General features: G+C 40.1%; 1 long non-coding RNA gene across 2 annotated transcripts in view; it reads left to right on the top strand.

The window, feature by feature from the left end:
* The window catches only part of LOC103350202 (uncharacterized), a 104,009-nt gene extending 92,421 nt beyond the window's left edge, over positions 1 to 11,588 (top strand). For both annotated transcript variants that reach the window (XR_016218797.1, XR_016218796.1), the window contains exons 2-3: positions 10,007 to 10,053; positions 11,355 to 11,588. This is a non-coding gene — a long non-coding RNA (uncharacterized LOC103350202). The remainder of the gene's footprint in view (positions 1 to 10,006; positions 10,054 to 11,354) is intronic.
* Positions 11,589 to 17,430: the final 5,842 nt, after the last annotated feature.

Genomic DNA, 17,430 nt, shown 5'->3' with positions numbered 1-17,430 from the left:
AAATTCCCTACTCTGTGGTATTTTGTTCTAGCTTTAAAAAACAGTCTAAAATACCTCTTTTAACTCACTTATTCTTAGCACATGCATACTTTCCTATATAACCAGCCATTATCCTGTGGATTCTCACAAATGGGCAAAAAATGATTATGTGCCTACTGTCACAGCTATAAGGCATTAAGAAAAGCCCTTTCTCCAAATAATTGTTTATTCACTGATTTCTTCAAATATCCTGATTACTACCTATGGCACATCACATAGGAACCAGTGATACTGAATGGCTGCTGATCCTGTGTGGGTCACCAAAGGTCCATGTGGGTTCTTGGCTTTGGTGAGACTGTAATCTGTAGTGATTTCAAAGTGGAAACAAGAGAATTTCATTGGAGGAATTAGCAAAGGGCTACTTACTCCATAGACAGAGCAGCACCCTAAACTGTTTTAGTTCTTCCTATATGAGGTTTGACAAACTTATGTTAGCATATGGGTAGCATATTTATCTTATTTCTAGGAAAGGAGTAGCAATTTCCAGTAAGCAGAGATCTACCCATTTTCCGTATTTACATGGTTCCTTCTGCAAGTTGATACGGGAGTTAAAAACTTTTATGGTATAAGGAGGAATGATATTATCCATGCTAATGGATTACATTGAAGATATAATGAAGCTAGAAGTCATATAGCAGTTAATCTTTATGGAATGTTCAGTCAATAAATACCAGTTTCGATTTTCTGTTATTGACTTTGCACAACTGTGGTTTTGCTGCTTGGTTCCATCAGGTGGGGATTTGGGCTTGCCACATACCATCTCACTTGGACAGATAAAAAGAATTACAAAACATGGCCCTTGTCTTTGAGTTACTTATAATGAGGAGGAAAAGATAATAATAAATAAAATATCACAAGACAATGTGACAATTAAGTAGTGAAATAATCACAAGAAGTAAAAGTTTAAGTGAACAGAGAGAAGAGTGTATGTTCTCTTTTTCTGAGACATAGTTTGACAATGCCATTAGGGTTTTTGGAAAGAGAAAGGCTGGTATTAACTCCTGTAGAGAATGAACAGATGGCAGGATAAGATAGTGATGAGTGGGCCTCTGAAGGCCACTTTTTAAAAATTTTTTATTTTTTGCTAAGTACAGGGAATCAGAGGCAGTTTTTGGTTCATTTTGAAGATGTCTATGAAATAAACATCCAATTTTCCTTTCATCAGAATATCACAACTAAGGGGAACTGTATTCTCAAAATTAATTTGCCAAAAGCCAACTTGCCAGTTGATCCATTCCTCAAATTTATTAAATTCACTACTCCTTTAACTCAAACTGTATTTAAGAAAAACCTCTCTTGAATCTATACAACATTGTGAAATATTCCATTGTGCTTATTCAGTAATGATACAGAATACGCTTTCAAAGAAAAATAAAAAAGTCACATTTGAAGTGTGTCACTCTGTCCAGAGGAATGAAAATAATGATGTATTATGGGCTTCAGTTTGAGTCCTGATCCACTTCTGATCCAGTTCCCTGCTGATGCACATGGGAAAGCAACAGAATGTGGCCCAACAGCTTGGGTCCCTGCCATTCACATGGGAGACTCAGATGGAGTTCCAGGGTCCTGGCTTCAGTCTGGCCCAGTCTCTGCTGTTGCAGCCGTTTGGGGATTGAACTAGCAGGTAGAAGATATCTCTGTCTCTATTTCTGTAACTCTGCCTTCTGAATGAATAAATAAATCTTGAAAAGCACATAAAAACAATGATGTATAATTTGCTGAAAACTTTCCCCCCAGTAGCTGAAAAACTGAACGACATGTGGTTCTACAAATTTAACTTGGAATTTCTGTATTTCACCTGGCAATCATGCTTGTGTGTATTTTTTGGCACAAAGTACACATTTCTATACTCTATATATCTAGGAGCAGAATTGCTGGTTTGAAGGCTATGCATATTTTTAGCTATATTAAAACTTCCAAAGTATTTTCCAAAAAGCTATCACACATTTTTTACACATTTTTTCCCACATGGCACATGGGTGGCAGGACCCCAAATGAGCTATATTGGAATTGGAGCATCTGGGACTTGAAGCTGCACTCATGTGAAATTCTGGCATTGTAGATGGCAGCATAGCCCACTGTGGCACAACAATAGTTGAAAAAGTCTCCCAAACAGGAAATTTCTTGCATGAAGCCTGAACATTCAACCCTCCATAATCTATTTTAGAATAAAAGAAGGAAAGCTTCAAAGTTTCTATAAATACATATATTAACTTGCATGAAGAAATATTTTTCTGTGGCCCATTGACCATGAAACAAATTTAGTTTGCTATTGGTAAATTTGACATGAGAAACAGAGGATGTAGGGCAGTGGTACAGTGTCTTACCAATAGGACTTCTCTTTTCCTACTCTTCCCTGGCAGTGGCATCACTGATATTTTCTAGTAACCCAGTGTTTTAACATCAGTTGGAGATAAATTTGAGCCCAGAATCCTTAACTGAGAAGTGTAGGATTCAGGCAAGGTGGGGAGGGGGCATGGCCAGGACCAAGAGCAGAGAGTGTGAAACAGCGTACTCATCAGAGCTTGTTCTATAGATGTTCTGGGAATGCTTGTCTTGCGACATTATACTCCCATTTTAGTCAGAATGAAAATGGATGTTCTTGAGCAGGAAGGGTCTTCCAGCTAGTCATGGGACTAGCAGTAAGCCCGGAGATGTTTCCCCTTAATCAGACTCCAGATGGGGAAAGAGGGTGGATAAATGTGCGCGTGCATTCACCCCCTGTGACTTGTGTAGCTGGGAGCACATCTTAAAGTCCTAAGAACCACCTCAGGAATTTGATGCAGGGTCACAATTTAACAAATGAACAGCCTTTCGATATGTGGATGATGTTCTTACCACTAGCACCCCCCTCCCCAAGAAAGCTTCTAATCTAAGAACTTGAATTACCTGGGACAGGGTCAAAAGTTTCTAAAGAAACTATGAAATATCTAGGCTTTATAATATTTCCAAGGACAACAAGGCCTGTCCCAAGATGGCAAGTTGTTAATTTGTAACTGAGTTCCACCCAAGACCACAAAACAGTTATGGGGAGTGGCTGGTGTCTGCTGGGTTTTGATACCCAGTTTTCTGTATGACACGTGAAAAGAAAAGGACACTGTGAAAAGAAAAGGACACTGTGAAAAGAAAAGGAAACTGATCCTTTTGAATGGGATAAACAATGTAATCAGGCCTTTAAAACCCAAAGGAGTTCTGCTGAATGCCCCTGTTTTAAGAGTAACTTGATCAAGAAAATCCCTTTGACTTGCATTTCTTTGAGGAAGTTTATGCACTCTTGTGTTAGTGACTATGTCTTATCTATTGCCATGCTAGCTGCCCACAGATGATGGAGTTCAGGTCTGACTCACTTGAGATTCTTCAGTGTCAACATACTGCCTATACATGATAAGGCCTCAGTAATGCTGTATATGTTATCGAAAGAGCTAACGTCCTGGCCTGAAGTGCCGGCATCCCATATGGGAGCTGGTTCTAGTCCCGGCTGCTCCTCTTTTGATCCAGTTCTCTGCTATGGCCTGGGAAAGCAGTAGAAGATGGCCCAAATTCCTTGGGCCCTTGCACCCATGTGAGAGACTCGGAAGAAGCTCCTGGCTCCTGGCTCCAGATCAGCACAGCTCCAACTGTTGCGGCCAATTGGGGAGTGAACCACTGGACAGAAGAGCTCTCTCTTTCTCTGCCTCTCCTCTCTCTGTATAACTCTGACTTTCAAATAAATAAATAAATCTTTAAAAAAAATCCTCTATACAGCCACATCGTGTTATTTACGGCAACTCCCCATTTTCAGTTTCATTTCCCAGTCTCATCTCAATTCCCAGAAATGTTTCTTTTCTTTTTTTAAAAAAAATTTATTTATTTATTTGAGAGGTAGAGTTACAGAGAGTGAGAGGGTAGAGACAGAGTGAAAGGTCTTCCATCCACTGGGTCACTTCCCAAGTGGCCACAAGAGCCAGAACCCAGCTGATCTGAAGCCAGGAGCCAAGAGTTTCCTCAAGGTTTCCCACACGGGTGCATGGGCCCAAGCACTTGAACCATCCTCTATTGCTTTCCCTGGTCATTAGCAGAGAACTGGATAGAACTGGAGAGAAGTAGCTGATGATGACATAACTACTTGCCGCTAGGCCCCACCTCTTAAATGTTCAACAGCCTCTTAACATTGCCACCCTGGACAGTAGGCATCCAGGAAGAGCTTGCTTTCAGTATGGCTAGGCTGATCCTTTCTTCTGAGTTTGGGTAGGACAGCTGGCTAAGGTCTTTTATTCACCAAGACCACTGACTGAACTGTGTAATCCGATTAAACTATTATATGGGCACTGCAAATGCCTCTCGTATGACTGGGTTACAGGTTATATTCTCTGGTCATAAGGTACTGTGATTTCAATGCAACAGTTGGATAGAGCTACAATTTAGGAGGTGGCTCTGAGATTAAGTAGGTTGGGATGGATGGATTAACTGCTATTCTTAGTACATACACACAGTTTCTCTCCCTGGTAGGGGTGTGGGGTGGATTTTGAGGCCAAAAGGAGCACTTTTTAAACTTCTGTGTGTGTAATATTGCTGCCTGCTTTTCTGTCAAAATTTGCCATATTAAATAGCATTCCTGTATGTCCAGGACTCATTATCTTCTTTATTTTGACATATTTTTCTCCTTAACAATTGTCAATAACATAGTGTTATTTACCTTGTTTATTGTTCCTCTTCAATTGAAAGGAAGTGATACAAAAATAGAGATTTCTTTTTACTTTTTTAATAGAAAAATTTATTTAATAAATATAAATTTCAAAAGTACAACCTTTGGATTATAGTGGTTCTTCCCCCCATAACCACCCGCCCATCTGCAAACCATCCCATCGCCTACTCCCTCTCCTATCCTATTCTTCATTAAGATTCATTTTTAATTATCTTTATATACAGAATATCAACTCCATATTGAGTAAAGATTTCAACAGTTTGCACCCACACTGACACACAAAGTATAAAGTACTGTTTGAAGATTAATTTTACCATTAATTCTCATAGTGCAACACATTAAGGACAGATGCCCCACATGGGGAGCAAGTACACAGTGACTCCTGTTTTTATTTTTTTAAGATTTATTTTTTTTTTATTTGAAAGTCAGAGTTACACAGAGAGAGGAGAGGCAGAGAGAGAGAGAGAGAGAGAGAGGTCTTCCATTCTGCTGGTTCACTCCCCAGATGGCCGCAAGGGCCAGAGCTGTGCCGATCCAGATCCAGGAGCCAGGAGCCAGGAGCCAGGAGCCAGGAGCCAGGAGCCAGGAGCCAGGAGCCAGGAGCTTCTTCCGGGTCTCCCTTGCAGGTTCAGGCCATCTTCTACTGTTTTCGCAGGCCACAGCAGAGAGCTGGATTGGAAGTGGAGCAGCCAGGTCTCGAACCAGTAGCCATATGGGATGCTGGCGCTTCAGGCCAGGGCGTTAACCCACTGCACCACAGCACTGGCTCCTCTGGTTGTTCATTTAACAATTGACATTCTTATTTATGACGTCAGTAATTACCTGAGGCTCTTGTCGTGAGCTGGCTAAGGCTATGGAAGCCTCTTGGGTTCACAAACTCCGACCTTATTTAGACAAGGCCATAGCCAAAGTGGAAGTTCTCTCCTCCTTTCAGAGAAAGTTACCTCCTTCTTTGATGGCTCCTTCTTTCCTCCGAGATCTCACTCAGAAGAGGCCTTTCATTTAGGTCATTTTTTTTGCCACAGTGTCTTGGCTTTCCATGCCTGAAATGCTCTCATGGGCTTTATAGCCAGATCCAAATGCCTTAAGGGCTGATTCTGAGTCCAAAGTGCTGTTTAGGGCATTTGTAATTCTGAGTCTGCTGTGTATCCTGCTTCCCATGTAGGATTGCTCTCTCCTTTTTAATTCTATCAATGATTATTAGCAGACACTGGTCTTATTTATGTGATCCCTTTGACACTTAATCCTATCTTTATGATCAATTACGAACTTAAACTGATCGTTTTAACTAGTAAGATGACATTGGTGCCTGCCAACTTAATGGGATTTGGAGTCTCATGGCAAGTTTTTAGCTTTACCCTTAGGGGTAAGTCCGAGGGAGCCTGTGCTGAACTGTACATTTCCTCCCTTTCTTATTCCCACTCTTATTTTTAACAGGGATCAATTTTCAGTTGTGTTTCAACACCTAAGAATGATTCTGTGTTAATTAAAGAGTTCAACCAATAGTATTAAGTAGAAAAAGAAAATACTAAAAAGAATAAAATAGTAAGCTGTTTCTTAACAGTCTGGACAAGGGCTTATCAAGTCATTGTTTCTCATAGTGTTAGTTTCACTTCTACAGGTTTCCTTTTAGGTGCTCAGTTAGTTGTCACAGATCAGGGAGAACATATGATATTTGTCCCTTTAGGACGGGGTCATTTCATTAAGCATGATGTTTTCCAGATTCTTCCATTTTGTTGCAAATGACTGGATTTCATTTTTTTAAATTACTGTGTAGTATTGCATATTGTACATAACCCATAATTTCTTTATCCAGTCCAAAATTGGATTGTATTATCCAAATTCAGTCATTTATTTTTACCAACATTGTATTATATTATATTACTTTGATTAAAGCTTATTTATTCATTTTATTCATTTGGTAGGCAGACACACACACACACACACACAGTGTCCATTAGCAGAAAGTTGTGATCAGCAGCAGAGCTGAATCTCAAATCCAGGCACTCCAATATGGGATATGGGCAGTACCAGTAATTTCTTCATTGCTGTATCAGATGCCTGTCCCTTATGTTGAAATTTGATGTCATGGTGGAAGTGTTGGGATGCATGGATTTTTTTTCTTTTTTTTTAACTTTTATTTAGTGAATATAAATTTCCAAAGTACAGAATATTGATTACAATGGCTTCCCCCCCATAACGTCCCTCCAACCCACAACCCTCCCCTTATCCACTCCCTCTCCCCTTCCATTCATATCAAGATTCATTTTCGATTCTCTTTATATGCAGAAGATCAGTTTAGCATACAATAAGTAAAGATTTCAACAGTTTGCTCCCACACAGAAACATAAAGTGAAAAATACTGTTTGAGTACTAGTTATAGCATTAGATCTCAATGTACAGCACACTAAGGACAGAGATCCTACATGAGGAGTAAGTGCACAGTGACTCCTGTTGTTGACTTAACAAATTGACTCTTGTTTATGGCATCAGTAATCACCCTAGGCTCTTGTTATGAGTTGCCAAGGCTATGGAAGCCCCCTGAGTTCACTGACTCTGATCATTTTTAGACAAGGCCATGGTCAAAGTGGAAGTTCTCTCCTCCCTTCAGAGAAAGGTACCTCCTTCTTTGATGACCCATTCTTTCCACTGGGATCTCACTCGTGGAGATCTTTCATTTAGGTTTTTTTTTCCCCCAGAGTGTCTTGGCTTTCCATGCCTGAAATACTCTCATGGGCATTTCAGCCGGATCCGCATGCCTAAGGGCTGGGATGTATGGATTTTAAGAGGTGATTAGGTTATTATGAGAGGTTTCCTAACTGACCCAGCTCCTTGCTAACATGCCTGGGAAAGCAGCAGAAGATGGCCCAAGTGCTTGGGTCCCTGCACCCATTTGGGAGACCTGGATGAAGCTCCTGGCTCCTGGCTTCAGTCTGGCCCAGTCCCAGTCATTCTGGCCATTTGAGAAGTGAATCAGCAGATTGAAAGTGTCTCTCTCTCTCTCTTTCTCTCTTTCCTTCTCTCTCTATCCTTCCATTCCCTTTTTCTCTCTCTGTAATTCTGCCTTTAAAATAATTAAAATAAAGCTTTAAAAAAATTCCCTACTCTGTGGTATTTTGTTCTAGCTTTAAAAAACAGTCTAAAATACCTCTTTTAACTCACTTATTCTTAGCACATGCATACTTTCCTATATAACCAGCCATTATCCTGTGGATTCTCACAAATGGGCAAAAAATGATTATGTGCCTACTGTCACAGCTATAAGGCATTAAGAAAAGCCCTTTCTCCAAATAATTGTTTATTCACTGATTTCTTCAAATATCCTGATTACTACCTATGGCACATCACATAGGAACCAGTGATACTGAATGGCTGCTGATCCTGTGTGGGTCACCAAAGGTCCATGTGGGTTCTTGGCTTTGGTGAGACTGTAATCTGTAGTGATTTCAAAGTGGAAACAAGAGAATTTCATTGGAGGAATTAGCAAAGGGCTACTTACTCCATAGACAGAGCAGCACCCTAAACTGTTTTAGTTCTTCCTATATGAGGTTTGACAAACTTATGTTAGCATATGGGTAGCATATTTATCTTATTTCTAGGAAAGGAGTAGCAATTTCCAGTAAGCAGAGATCTACCCATTTTCCGTATTTACATGGTTCCTTCTGCAAGTTGATACGGGAGTTAAAAACTTTTATGGTATAAGGAGGAATGATATTATCCATGCTAATGGATTACATTGAAGATATAATGAAGCTAGAAGTCATATAGCAGTTAATCTTTATGGAATGTTCAGTCAATAAATACCAGTTTCGATTTTCTGTTATTGACTTTGCACAACTGTGGTTTTGCTGCTTGGTTCCATCAGGTGGGGATTTGGGCTTGCCACATACCATCTCACTTGGACAGATAAAAAGAATTACAAAACATGGCCCTTGTCTTTGAGTTACTTATAATGAGGAGGAAAAGATAATAATAAATAAAATATCACAAGACAATGTGACAATTAAGTAGTGAAATAATCACAAGAAGTAAAAGTTTAAGTGAACAGAGAGAAGAGTGTATGTTCTCTTTTTCTGAGACATAGTTTGACAATGCCATTAGGGTTTTTGGAAAGAGAAAGGCTGGTATTAACTCCTGTAGAGAATGAACAGATGGCAGGATAAGATAGTGATGAGTGGGCCTCTGAAGGCCACTTTTTAAAAATTTTTTATTTTTTGCTAAGTACAGGGAATCAGAGGCAGTTTTTGGTTCATTTTGAAGATGTCTATGAAATAAACATCCAATTTTCCTTTCATCAGAATATCACAACTAAGGGGAACTGTATTCTCAAAATTAATTTGCCAAAAGCCAACTTGCCAGTTGATCCATTCCTCAAATTTATTAAATTCACTACTCCTTTAACTCAAACTGTATTTAAGAAAAACCTCTCTTGAATCTATACAACATTGTGAAATATTCCATTGTGCTTATTCAGTAATGATACAGAATACGCTTTCAAAGAAAAATAAAAAAGTCACATTTGAAGTGTGTCACTCTGTCCAGAGGAATGAAAATAATGATGTATTATGGGCTTCAGTTTGAGTCCTGATCCACTTCTGATCCAGTTCCCTGCTGATGCACATGGGAAAGCAACAGAATGTGGCCCAACAGCTTGGGTCCCTGCCATTCACATGGGAGACTCAGATGGAGTTCCAGGGTCCTGGCTTCAGTCTGGCCCAGTCTCTGCTGTTGCAGCCGTTTGGGGATTGAACTAGCAGGTAGAAGATATCTCTGTCTCTATTTCTGTAACTCTGCCTTCTGAATGAATAAATAAATCTTGAAAAGCACATAAAAACAATGATGTATAATTTGCTGAAAACTTTCCCCCCAGTAGCTGAAAAACTGAACGACATGTGGTTCTACAAATTTAACTTGGAATTTCTGTATTTCACCTGGCAATCATGCTTGTGTGTATTTTTTGGCACAAAGTACACATTTCTATACTCTATATATCTAGGAGCAGAATTGCTGGTTTGAAGGCTATGCATATTTTTAGCTATATTAAAACTTCCAAAGTATTTTCCAAAAAGCTATCACACATTTTTTACACATTTTTTCCCACATGGCACATGGGTGGCAGGACCCCAAATGAGCTATATTGGAATTGGAGCATCTGGGACTTGAAGCTGCACTCATGTGAAATTCTGGCATTGTAGATGGCAGCATAGCCCACTGTGGCACAACACGCCCCTGCCCCATGCTTGTACCTTATCTGTGATTTCCTTCTTCTGTTTTCTACTTTAGGATCACACCAGCTGTCCCAACTGGCTGACCCATGAGAATTACCTTCAGTAAGGAATGAATAAGGAAATTCACATGTCTGTCTGAGTTGGTTTTCTCAAGTATATGTGGGAATATTAATAGCTATTTCAGATTTGACATGAGAAACAGAGGATGTAGGGCAGTGGTACAGTGTCTTACCAATAGGACTTCTCTTTTCCTACTCTTCCCTGGCAGTGGCATCACTGATATTTTCTAGTAACCCAGTGTTTTAACATCAGTTGGAGATAAATTTGAGCCCAGAATCCTTAACTGAGAAGTGTAGGATTCAGGCAAGGTGGGGAGGGGGCATGGCCAGGACCAAGAGCAGAGAGTGTGAAACAGCGTACTCATCAGAGCTTGTTCTATAGATGTTCTGGGAATGCTTGTCTTGCGACATTATACTCCCATTTTAGTCAGAATGAAAATGGATGTTCTTGAGCAGGAAGGGTCTTCCAGCTAGTCATGGGACTAGCAGTAAGCCCGGAGATGTTTCCCCTTAATCAGACTCCAGATGGGGAAAGAGGGTGGATAAATGTGCGCGTGCATTCACCCCCTGTGACTTGTGTAGCTGGGAGCACATCTTAAAGTCCTAAGAACCACCTCAGGAATTTGATGCAGGGTCACAATTTAACAAATGAACAGCCTTTCGATATGTGGATGATGTTCTTACCACTAGCACCCCCCTCCCCAAGAAAGCTTCTAATCTAAGAACTTGAATTACCTGGGACAGGGTCAAAAGTTTCTAAAGAAACTATGAAATATCTAGGCTTTATAATATTTCCAAGGACAACAAGGCCTGTCCCAAGATGGCAAGTTGTTAATTTGTAACTGAGTTCCACCCAAGACCACAAAACAGTTATGGGGAGTGGCTGGTGTCTGCTGGGTTTTGATACCCAGTTTTCTGTATGACACGTGAAAAGAAAAGGACACTGTGAAAAGAAAAGGACACTGTGAAAAGAAAAGGAAACTGATCCTTTTGAATGGGATAAACAATGTAATCAGGCCTTTAAAACCCAAAGGAGTTCTGCTGAATGCCCCTGTTTTAAGAGTAACTTGATCAAGAAAATCCCTTTGACTTGCATTTCTTTGAGGAAGTTTATGCACTCTTGTGTTAGTGACTATGTCTTATCTATTGCCATGCTAGCTGCCCACAGATGATGGAGTTCAGGTCTGACTCACTTGAGATTCTTCAGTGTCAACATACTGCCTATACATGATAAGGCCTCAGTAATGCTGTATATGTTATCGAAAGAGCTAACGTCCTGGCCTGAAGTGCCGGCATCCCATATGGGAGCTGGTTCTAGTCCCGGCTGCTCCTCTTTTGATCCAGTTCTCTGCTATGGCCTGGGAAAGCAGTAGAAGATGGCCCAAATTCCTTGGGCCCTTGCACCCATGTGAGAGACTCGGAAGAAGCTCCTGGCTCCTGGCTCCAGATCAGCACAGCTCCAACTGTTGCGGCCAATTGGGGAGTGAACCACTGGACAGAAGAGCTCTCTCTTTCTCTGCCTCTCCTCTCTCTGTATAACTCTGACTTTCAAATAAATAAATAAATCTTTAAAAAAAATCCTCTATACAGCCACATCGTGTTATTTACGGCAACTCCCCATTTTCAGTTTCATTTCCCAGTCTCATCTCAATTCCCAGAAATGTTTCTTTTCTTTTTTTAAAAAAAATTTATTTATTTATTTGAGAGGTAGAGTTACAGAGAGTGAGAGGGTAGAGACAGAGTGAAAGGTCTTCCATCCACTGGGTCACTTCCCAAGTGGCCACAAGAGCCAGAACCCAGCTGATCTGAAGCCAGGAGCCAAGAGTTTCCTCAAGGTTTCCCACACGGGTGCATGGGCCCAAGCACTTGAACCATCCTCTATTGCTTTCCCTGGTCATTAGCAGAGAACTGGATAGAACTGGAGAGAAGTAGCTGATGATGACATAACTACTTGCCGCTAGGCCCCACCTCTTAAATGTTCAACAGCCTCTTAACATTGCCACCCTGGACAGTAGGCATCCAGGAAGAGCTTGCTTTCAGTATGGCTAGGCTGATCCTTTCTTCTGAGTTTGGGTAGGACAGCTGGCTAAGGTCTTTTATTCACCAAGACCACTGACTGAACTGTGTAATCCGATTAAACTATTATATGGGCACTGCAAATGCCTCTCGTATGACTGGGTTACAGGTTATATTCTCTGGTCATAAGGTACTGTGATTTCAATGCAACAGTTGGATAGAGCTACAATTTAGGAGGTGGCTCTGAGATTAAGTAGGTTGGGATGGATGGATTAACTGCTATTCTTAGTACATACACACAGTTTCTCTCCCTGGTAGGGGTGTGGGGTGGATTTTGAGGCCAAAAGGAGCACTTTTTAAACTTCTGTGTGTGTAATATTGCTGCCTGCTTTTCTGTCAAAATTTGCCATATTAAATAGCATTCCTGTATGTCCAGGACTCATTATCTTCTTTATTTTGACATATTTTTCTCCTTAACAATTGTCAATAACATAGTGTTATTTACCTTGTTTATTGTTCCTCTTCAATTGAAAGGAAGTGATACAAAAATAGAGATTTCTTTTTACTTTTTTAATAGAAAAATTTATTTAATAAATATAAATTTCAAAAGTACAACCTTTGGATTATAGTGGTTCTTCCCCCCATAACCACCCGCCCATCTGCAAACCATCCCATCGCCTACTCCCTCTCCTATCCTATTCTTCATTAAGATTCATTTTTAATTATCTTTATATACAGAATATCAACTCCATATTGAGTAAAGATTTCAACAGTTTGCACCCACACTGACACACAAAGTATAAAGTACTGTTTGAAGATTAATTTTACCATTAATTCTCATAGTGCAACACATTAAGGACAGATGCCCCACATGGGGAGCAAGTACACAGTGACTCCTGTTTTTATTTTTTTAAGATTTATTTTTTTTTATTTGAAAGTCAGAGTTACACAGAGAGAGGAGAGGCAGAGAGAGAGAGAGAGAGAGAGAGGTCTTCCATTCTGCTGGTTCACTCCCCAGATGGCCGCAAGGGCCAGAGCTGTGCCGATCCAGATCCAGGAGCCAGGAGCCAGGAGCCAGGAGCCAGGAGCCAGGAGCCAGGAGCCAGGAGCCAGGAGCTTCTTCCGGGTCTCCCTTGCAGGTTCAGGCCATCTTCTACTGTTTTCGCAGGCCACAGCAGAGAGCTGGATTGGAAGTGGAGCAGCCAGGTCTCGAACCAGTAGCCATATGGGATGCTGGCGCTTCAGGCCAGGGCGTTAACCCACTGCACCACAGCACTGGCTCCTCTGGTTGTTCATTTAACAATTGACATTCTTATTTATGACGTCAGTAATTACCTGAGGCTCTTGTCGTGAGCTGGCTAAGGCTATGGAAGCCTCTTGGGTTCACAAACTCCGACCTTATTTAGACAAGGCCATAGCCAAAGTGGAAGTTCTCTCCTCCTTTCAGAGAAAGTTACCTCCTTCTTTGATGGCTCCTTCTTTCCTCCGAGATCTCACTCAGAAGAGGCCTTTCATTTAGGTCATTTTTTTTGCCACAGTGTCTTGGCTTTCCATGCCTGAAATGCTCTCATGGGCTTTATAGCCAGATCCAAATGCCTTAAGGGCTGATTCTGAGTCCAAAGTGCTGTTTAGGGCATTTGTAATTCTGAGTCTGCTGTGTATCCTGCTTCCCATGTAGGATTGCTCTCTCCTTTTTAATTCTATCAATGATTATTAGCAGACACTGGTCTTATTTATGTGATCCCTTTGACACTTAATCCTATCTTTATGATCAATTACGAACTTAAACTGATCGTTTTAACTAGTAAGATGACATTGGTGCCTGCCAACTTAATGGGATTTGGAGTCTCATGGCAAGTTTTTAGCTTTACCCTTAGGGGTAAGTCCGAGGGAGCCTGTGCTGAACTGTACATTTCCTCCCTTTCTTATTCCCACTCTTATTTTTAACAGGGATCAATTTTCAGTTGTGTTTCAACACCTAAGAATGATTCTGTGTTAATTAAAGAGTTCAACCAATAGTATTAAGTAGAAAAAGAAAATACTAAAAAGAATAAAATAGTAAGCTGTTTCTTAACAGTCTGGACAAGGGCTTATCAAGTCATTGTTTCTCATAGTGTTAGTTTCACTTCTACAGGTTTCCTTTTAGGTGCTCAGTTAGTTGTCACAGATCAGGGAGAACATATGATATTTGTCCCTTTAGGACGGGGTCATTTCATTAAGCATGATGTTTTCCAGATTCTTCCATTTTGTTGCAAATGACTGGATTTCATTTTTTTAAATTACTGTGTAGTATTGCATATTGTACATAACCCATAATTTCTTTATCCAGTCCAAAATTGGATTGTATTATCCAAATTCAGTCATTTATTTTTACCAACATTGTATTATATTATATTACTTTGATTAAAGCTTATTTATTCATTTTATTCATTTGGTAGGCAGACACACACACACACACACACAGTGTCCATTAGCAGAAAGTTGTGATCAGCAGCAGAGCTGAATCTCAAATCCAGGCACTCCAATATGGGATATGGGCAGTACCAGTAATTTCTTCATTGCTGTATCAGATGCCTGTCCCTTATGTTGAAATTTGATGTCATGGTGGAAGTGTTGGGATGCATGGATTTTTTTTCTTTTTTTTTAACTTTTATTTAGTGAATATAAATTTCCAAAGTACAGAATATTGATTACAATGGCTTCCCCCCCATAACGTCCCTCCAACCCACAACCCTCCCCTTATCCACTCCCTCTCCCCTTCCATTCATATCAAGATTCATTTTCGATTCTCTTTATATGCAGAAGATCAGTTTAGCATACAATAAGTAAAGATTTCAACAGTTTGCTCCCACACAGAAACATAAAGTGAAAAATACTGTTTGAGTACTAGTTATAGCATTAGATCTCAATGTACAGCACACTAAGGACAGAGATCCTACATGAGGAGTAAGTGCACAGTGACTCCTGTTGTTGACTTAACAAATTGACTCTTGTTTATGGCATCAGTAATCACCCTAGGCTCTTGTTATGAGTTGCCAAGGCTATGGAAGCCCCCTGAGTTCACTGACTCTGATCATTTTTAGACAAGGCCATGGTCAAAGTGGAAGTTCTCTCCTCCCTTCAGAGAAAGGTACCTCCTTCTTTGATGACCCATTCTTTCCACTGGGATCTCACTCGTGGAGATCTTTCATTTAGGTTTTTTTTTCCCCCAGAGTGTCTTGGCTTTCCATGCCTGAAATACTCTCATGGGCATTTCAGCCGGATCCGCATGCCTAAGGGCTGGGATGTATGGATTTTAAGAGGTGATTAGGTTATTATGAGAGGTTTCCTAACTGACCCAGCTCCTTGCTAACATGCCTGGGAAAGCAGCAGAAGATGGCCCAAGTGCTTGGGTCCCTGCACCCATTTGGGAGACCTGGATGAAGCTCCTGGCTCCTGGCTTCAGTCTGGCCCAGTCCCAGTCATTCTGGCCATTTGAGAAGTGAATCAGCAGATTGAAAGTGTCTCTCTCTCTCTCTTTCTCTCTTTCCTTCTCTCTCTATCCTTCCATTCCCTTTTTCTCTCTCTGTAATTCTGCCTTTAAAATAATTAAAATAAAGCTTTAAAAAAATTCCCTACTCTGTGGTATTTTGTTCTAGCTTTAAAAAACAGTCTAAAATACCTCTTTTAACTCACTTATTCTTAGCACATGCATACTTTCCTATATAACCAGCCATTATCCTGTGGATTCTCACAAATGGGCAAAAAATGATTATGTGCCTACTGTCACAGCTATAAGGCATTAAGAAAAGCCCTTTCTCCAAATAATTGTTTATTCACTGATTTCTTCAAATATCCTGATTACTACCTATGGCACATCACATAGGAACCAGTGATACTGAATGGCTGCTGATCCTGTGTGGGTCACCAAAGGTCCATGTGGGTTCTTGGCTTTGGTGAGACTGTAATCTGTAGTGATTTCAAAGTGGAAACAAGAGAATTTCATTGGAGGAATTAGCAAAGGGCTACTTACTCCATAGACAGAGCAGCACCCTAAACTGTTTTAGTTCTTCCTATATGAGGTTTGACAAACTTATGTTAGCATATGGGTAGCATATTTATCTTATTTCTAGGAAAGGAGTAGCAATTTCCAGTAAGCAGAGATCTACCCATTTTCCGTATTTACATGGTTCCTTCTGCAAGTTGATACGGGAGTTAAAAACTTTTATGGTATAAGGAGGAATGATATTATCCATGCTAATGGATTACATTGAAGATATAATGAAGCTAGAAGTCATATAGCAGTTAATCTTTATGGAATGTTCAGTCAATAAATACCAGTTTCGATTTTCTGTTATTGACTTTGCACAACTGTGGTTTTGCTGCTTGGTTCCATCAGGTGGGGATTTGGGCTTGCCACATACCATCTCACTTGGACAGATAAAAAGAATTACAAAACATGGCCCTTGTCTTTGAGTTACTTATAATGAGGAGGAAAAGATAATAATAAATAAAATATCACAAGACAATGTGACAATTAAGTAGTGAAATAATCACAAGAAGTAAAAGTTTAAGTGAACAGAGAGAAGAGTGTATGTTCTCTTTTTCTGAGACATAGTTTGACAATGCCATTAGGGTTTTTGGAAAGAGAAAGGCTGGTATTAACTCCTGTAGAGAATGAACAGATGGCAGGATAAGATAGTGATGAGTGGGCCTCTGAAGGCCACTTTTTAAAAATTTTTTATTTTTTGCTAAGTACAGGGAATCAGAGGCAGTTTTTGGTTCATTTTGAAGATGTCTATGAAATAAACATCCAATTTTCCTTTCATCAGAATATCACAACTAAGGGGAACTGTATTCTCAAAATTAATTTGCCAAAAGCCAACTTGCCAGTTGATCCATTCCTCAAATTTATTAAATTCACTACTCCTTTAACTCAAACTGTATTTAAGAAAAACCTCTCTTGAATCTATACAACATTGTGAAATATTCCATTGTGCTTATTCAGTAATGATACAGAATACGCTTTCAAAGAAAAATAAAAAAGTCACATTTGAAGTGTGTCACTCTGTCCAGAGGAATGAAAATAATGATGTATTATGGGCTTCAGTTTGAGTCCTGATCCACTTCTGATCCAGTTCCCTGCTGATGCACATGGGAAAGCAACAGAATGTGGCCCAACAGCTTGGGTCCCTGCCATTCACATGGGAGACTCAGATGGAGTTCCAGGGTCCTGGCTTCAGTCTGGCCCAGTCTCTGCTGTTGCAGCCGTTTGGGGATTGAACTAGCAGGTAGAAGATATCTCTGTCTCTATTTCTGTAACTCTGCCTTCTGAATGAATAAATAAATCTTGAAAAGCACATAAAAACAATGATGTATAATTTGCTGAAAACTTTCCCCCCAGTAGCTGAAAAACTGAACGACA

The sequence above is a fragment of the Oryctolagus cuniculus genome, chromosome 1 (assembly GCF_051225735.1).
Source record: "Oryctolagus cuniculus isolate XC-2025 breed Fujian yellow rabbit chromosome 1, ASM5122573v1, whole genome shotgun sequence".
NCBI lineage: Eukaryota > Metazoa > Chordata > Mammalia > Lagomorpha > Leporidae > Oryctolagus > Oryctolagus cuniculus.
The sequence above is the reverse complement of the archived record's forward strand: the minus strand, read 5'-3'. Positions and strand labels throughout refer to the sequence as shown.